We start from the raw sequence: 6,521 nt of genomic DNA, 5'->3' as shown, positions 1-6,521 counted from the left end.
CTCTTAATTATTACAGGGTCAGGTAAAGCTTTGCCTACTCTAAGTCTCTGAGTTCTATTTTCTAGAAATATATCCACCCATTCAGTCACTCTTTTGTCTAGTCGATTTGCACTCATTTTTGCCAGTAGTCTCCCATGATCTACCCTATCAAATGCCTTAGACAGGTCATTTGTGATGTGACCTCCTGAATCCAATATATCTGCTATATCTTGCTGGGATCCTACAAGAGGAGCTTCAGTGGAATGATCTCTCCTAAACCTGAACTGCCTACTATTGAACCAGTTATTAATTTTGCAAATTGGAAAGAATGCTTTCCCAAAGCTTACGTGCAATGCATATCAAACTGATTGGACTCTAATTTTCAGCTTTATGTCTATCACCCTTTCCTTTATACACAGGGGCTACTATAGCAACTCTCCATTCATTTGGTATAGCTCCTCCATGCAAACAATAATCAAATAATTACTTTAGATATGGTACTATATCTCCACCCATAGTCTTTAATATAACCCCTAAAATCTTATCAATTCCAGCTGCTTTTCTAGTTTTCAACATTTGTATCTTATTGTAAATGTCATTGTTATCATAGGTAAATTTTAACACTTCTTTAGTATTAGTCACCTCCTCTATCTGGACATTACCCTTGTAATTTTCAGCTTTATGTCTATCAACCTTTCCTTTATCTACAGGGTTACTCTAGCAACTCTCCATTCATTTGGTATAGCTCCTCCATGCAAACAATAATCAAATAAGTACCAGTACTTCAGATTATATCCCAACCTATTGTCTTTAGTATATCCCCCAAAATCTCATCAATTCCAGCTGCTTTTCTAGTTTTCAACTTTTGTATCTTATTGTAAATGTTGTTATCATAGGTAAATTTTAATACTTCTTTAGTATTAGTCACCTCCTCTATCTGAGCATTATCCTTGTAACTAACAATCTATACATACTGCTGATTGAACACTTCTGCCTTTTGTAGATCCTTGCATACACGCTCCCTTTGTTCATTAATGATTCCTGGAATGTCCTTCTTGGAACCTGTTTCTGCAGTAAGGTTCATATATCTTAAACAAAACCCATAGCACTACAGCCCTTGAAGGGCCTTGGCCTACCAAGGGACCGCTGCTCAGCCTGAAGGCCTGCAGATTACGAGGTGTCGTGTGGTCAGCACGACGAATCATCTTGGCCGTTATTCTTGGCTTTCTAGACCGGAGCCGCTATCTCACCGTCAGATAGCTCTTCAATTCTAATCACATAGGCTGAGTGGACCTCGAACCAGCCCTCAGGTCCAGGTAGAAATCCCTGACCTGGCCGGGAATCGAACCCAGGGTCTCCGGGTAAGAGGCAAGCACACTACCCCTATACCACGGGCCCGGCAAAGCACATATAGGTACCTACCCTTCCATTTTTCTCTCAAAGTTTTATAACTGCCAATTATGCTTGCCAACATGTTATCCTTTTTTTTTTTTTTTTTTTTGCTAGGGGCTTAACGTCGCACCGACACAGATACTGTAGGTCTTATGGCGACGATGGGATAGGAAAGGCCTAGGAGTTGGAAGGAAGCGCGGCCGTGGCCTTAATTAAGGTACAGCCCCAGCATTTGCCTGGTGTGAAAATGGGAAACCACAGAAAACCATCTTCAGGGCTGCCGATAGTGGGATTCGAACCTACTATCTCCCGGATGCAAGCACACAGCCACGCGCCTCTATGTGCATGGCCACATGTTATCCTTACCTGACTTCTTTGCTAGATTCAAATTCCTAGCAATTCAGTTCCTCCTTAGGTATTTCCACAATCATTTCTAACTCTATTTCTTCCCAACCTGCACCTCCTTCTTAGTCTCTTTACTTCTCTATTATAATATAGTGGGTCTTTACCATTTCTTACCACGTTTAAAGGGTCAAACCCTTTTTCACATTTCTCAACGATTGTTTTAAACCCATCCCAGAGTCTGTTTACATTTTTATTTACCATTTTCCACTGATCATAGTTTTTTTTTTAAACTCCCTCATGCATGTTTTATCAACCATAATATGGTACTGCCTAATAGTCCTACTTGTAAGACCTTCCTTTTTATCACATTTATTTTTAACTACGACAAAAACAGCTTCATGATTACTAATACCATCTATTACTTCGGTTTCTCTATAAAGCTCATCTGGTTTTACCAACACCACGTCCAGAATATTCTTCCCTCTAGTTGGTTACATTACTTTTTTAATCAGCTGTCCTTCCCAAGTTAACTTATTTGCCATTTCTTGGTCATGCTTTCTGTTGTTCGCATTACCTTCCCACAATCACATTCCTTTCCATATCATTTCCGACATAGCTGATTATCTTATCAAATAACCCTGAATCAGCATCAGCGCTACCCTTTCCCAGTCTCTACACTCCAAAGACATCAAGTTGCCTATTTTTAGAGATGAGTCGTAGGGACTCCCCCTCCTATCATTCTTATCCTATCTCTACGATACACACTCCAGTTCCCTGAGAAAATTTCTGCATCCATTATATCATTTCTCAGCCATGATTCAACTACTGTTACAATATCTGGTAAGTACATATCTATTAAATTACTCAATTCTATTCCTTTCTTTGTAATACTTCTACAGTTCAACAATAACATTTTTATGTCATCCCTACAGGACTTCCAGATCCCTGTACCCTTATCACCGCTCCCTAGACCACCCCATTTCCCTGAATGTACCTCCCTATAACCCTTCTAAACAAATTTCCTAACTTATACGTACCACCGCAGTTTAAGTGAAGGCCATCTGAGAGCAGATCCCTGTCTCCTACCCATCCATTAGGATCTAGAAATCTAACTTCCAGTTTCCCACATACGTACTCCATTGTGTCTCACTTAAATCTCCAGTCGCCTTCCAGTCAGTATTCCTCCTACACAGTATTCCGCTGATAACAATCTCATCTTCCTTAAAATTCACCCATGCTGCATTTACCAGATCCTACACAAGGAATGTTCCAGAATTACGAGAGAACTTACAATTGTTTATGGTGTCCTTGCGGCAATCAGTGTTCAACATGTTCGCCTATCTCCAGGACCATTAAGAACAGTGCATGAGACAAGATGATGGAGGCCTACATTTTGAACACATGCTGCATGGTATAGTCGCAGTTAGATACGTGTTGCTTTAGTCACCTTGCATATTATAATAAAGTATCTTGATGTTCACCCAACTCGGCAGGTTCAATCCTGGCTCAGTCCGGTGGTATTTGAAGGTGGTCAAATACATCAACCTCATGTCGGTAGATTTACTGGTACGTAAAAGAACTCCTGCAGGACAAAATTCTGGCACCTCGACGTCTCTGAAAACGGTAAAAGTAGTTAGTGGTATGAAAACCAATAACATTATTATTCTTGATCTTCTGAGCGTGTTTGTAATTTCAGTATCGTACCTACTGTTTTTTTAATGTTTTTAAAATATGCCGCATACTGTATAACAGGAGTTTCATACAAGTAGAACCAGTGACAGAACAACTGTGGTATCACACGGCGCAAGTCTCTGGTGGGCTGTTATCATAGTCCTGAGTCATCATTGACTGATGCTATAAAGTACCGATAATACACTCTGTATGGTAGGTACCGGTATCGTATGGCATGTCCCATTTGTAGACTTACTGTATGGTATATGTTCTTCTGAAAACACTATTAATTATTATAAATGTATGTACAGCACTCTAATAAACATCAGAAACAGAATGCTGTTTCTGTTCTTTCAATTACGTTACTCTTGAACTAAGTTATAAAGCAACGTTTTAGGCATTACGATAACCAATCCCGTGAACTTTCTCTTGGAGTACAAAGTAGTTTGTTATCGCTTTAGAGAATCAAAATTCATGCAAATTCATTCTGTCTAGTAGGCTAATTTTGAATAGGCCAATTTACTACCATGTAGGCATAATGTAAATCCACAATTTATTTCCCAACATACACTTAATAAGAGAATATGTCTCTTCATTTTATGTAATCTTTTTGGCACAATATATAGGAATGTGTTATAGTTATTAAAATATGTTACTGGTACGGTACTAAGTTAGCCCACGCCAGGTTATATGTGACGCGAACTGTGATTTTCAGTCGGTTCACGGTTACTACGAGTCTGTTGCTTTAAATTAGTGATCGTTATGCTGTTTTTAGGGGCTACCTGGCCAAGGCGGTAAAGGCGTGCTCGGCTCACCCGGAAGGACGTGGGTTCGAATCCCCGTCAGGAAGTCGTAAAATTTAAGAAACTAGATTTCCACTTCCGGAGGTGCATATGGCCCTGAGGTTCACTCAGCCTACACCAAAAATGAGTACTAGGTTAATTCCTGGGGGCAAAGGGGGCCGGGCGTAGAGCTAACCACTCTACCCCATCAAGTGCCGAGGTTACGAATAGTGGAAACCTTTACCTTCCACCACTCCTAGAGCCTTCATGGTCTGTACAGAGATGACTTTGCTTTGCTATGCTGTTTTACCTCTCATTCTGAGTTACGGTACATTTTTGGCGGTTAACTTTATGCATCTCATTTTTACATTTATGTCTATTCTTAACAAATTAAAGCCTCCGTGGCTCAGGCGACAGCGCGCCGGCCTCTCACCGCTGGATGCCATGGTTCAAATCCCGGTCCCTCCATGTGAGATTTGTGCTAGACAAAGCGGAGGCAGGACAGGTTTTTCTCCGAGTACTCCAGTTTCCCCTGTCATCTTTCATTTCAGCAACACTTTCCATTAACATTTCATTTCATCCGTCAGAAATTTATCATTGCCCCAGAGGAGTGCGACAGGATTCGGCAGCCGCTAGATGGGGGCTTCATTCATTCATTCATTCATTCATTCATTCATTCATTCATTCATTCATTCCATTTCTGACCCGGTCGTATGACTAAAAAGAGGCTGTGGATTTTCATTTTTTAACAAATTACAATCAAGTAGGAACTCAAAATAATAGCTATGATATTTTGAATACCCACTATTTTGATAAGGAAACTAAGATCATGTAGTGTTACCTACGCTAATATTTCAGTAGATGTAGGTTAGGCCACAGTTTTCCATTGTTATTTAACATCTAAAGCGGACCCCGCGCCTGCGAAGAAAACGCTACGGAGAAGAATTTATTATCATCTAAAGTTGCATCGCCTCTGTGGCAATTGTATATTTTTAAAGAGAGATGTTTTACAATGCCGATTCTTCTGGTGATGCGTTTTGAGTTTACATTCATCATCTCCTATGGTACTTTAGTGAGAAAAAACACATCGTAATTTAACTGACAATGTAGCCAACCTAAAGCATAAAATATTCCCAGTATTCAGCGTAAAACATGACTATTAAACAGCACAATTCTTTGCCATTCGACAGCATCAGGATTACTGCATATAAATGCAAATCTTATCATTTGTACAGCAACACTGAAAAGTTTTGACATAAATATGACGCACATTAATCTCGGTTTTTACAAAGTAGATGATCATAAATTACAATTTCATCAAATAATTCTAAGTCTGCAATAAACGTATTATTATTATTATTATTATTATTATTATTATTATTATTATTATTATTATTATTATTATTATTATTATTATTAATCTCCGTTTTTGTGCATAATTGGTGTGTTGAGAATGTTGAAATAATTGATATGTGCTTTCAAAAACAGTAAAATAATAATTTACTCTAAAGAAGTTATTTACTAAGGGTCTTCACAGAATCATATTTTGTTCACCTTGGAGTTGCTGGCATTGCTAGGTAATCCATTGTAGCCAATATTAAAAGATAAAGTTTTCAAGAGGAACCAAAATCAATAATACCAACCAAATTCCTATAGTTCATTGGTAAATTTAAACTTAAAAAAAAAATCTATAAAAATTACTTTTCGGCTCATATAATTGAAAATGAGTAAATATTGATTTCCTTTAGTATTTCTTTATAGACTTTCATTGCAACACCATACCATGGCAACTTTACACACGCACGTAGTGCTGAACGATCTAATCATAAATTGATACCATAGGTGTCTAAGAACTCTATGTCACTATATGGTAATGCTAATTCGCTTGGAAAATAATGTTACTGTATCTATGGAATTTCGAAAACTACTGTACACATAAATATTTACTGTACTGAAATGTCAATCTTTATCCGGTGAATTCTGCTGTTTCCTTATTAACGTACGTTGGCATGTTGAGATGTTGTCCACAGGCTATTTATATTTACCTGGGTTTGAATAAATGTTCGGGGCCCTGGTGCTGATGACCAGGATTCCCGGTGACTCAGGAGAACAATACTGATATTCTTGTTTGGAGTTACCGATGAGAAGTCTTCAGCCGAGCGTCACTGCTGCACCATGGACACAAATCAATACACATACTGCTGCTTACCAGCTGACACGCAAACAGCATAATGGCTACTTATTGTATAAAGGGATGCATACAGAAAAATAATCTTTATACGCCATATGAAAATAAATCTACTAAAACTCTTAGCATTTCCAATGTATTTACAAACAATTAAGTATCTTGTG

The sequence above is a fragment of the Anabrus simplex genome, chromosome 6 (genome assembly GCF_040414725.1).
Source record: "Anabrus simplex isolate iqAnaSimp1 chromosome 6, ASM4041472v1, whole genome shotgun sequence".
NCBI lineage: Eukaryota > Metazoa > Arthropoda > Insecta > Orthoptera > Tettigoniidae > Anabrus > Anabrus simplex.
This window is presented reverse-complemented; position numbering follows the sequence as displayed.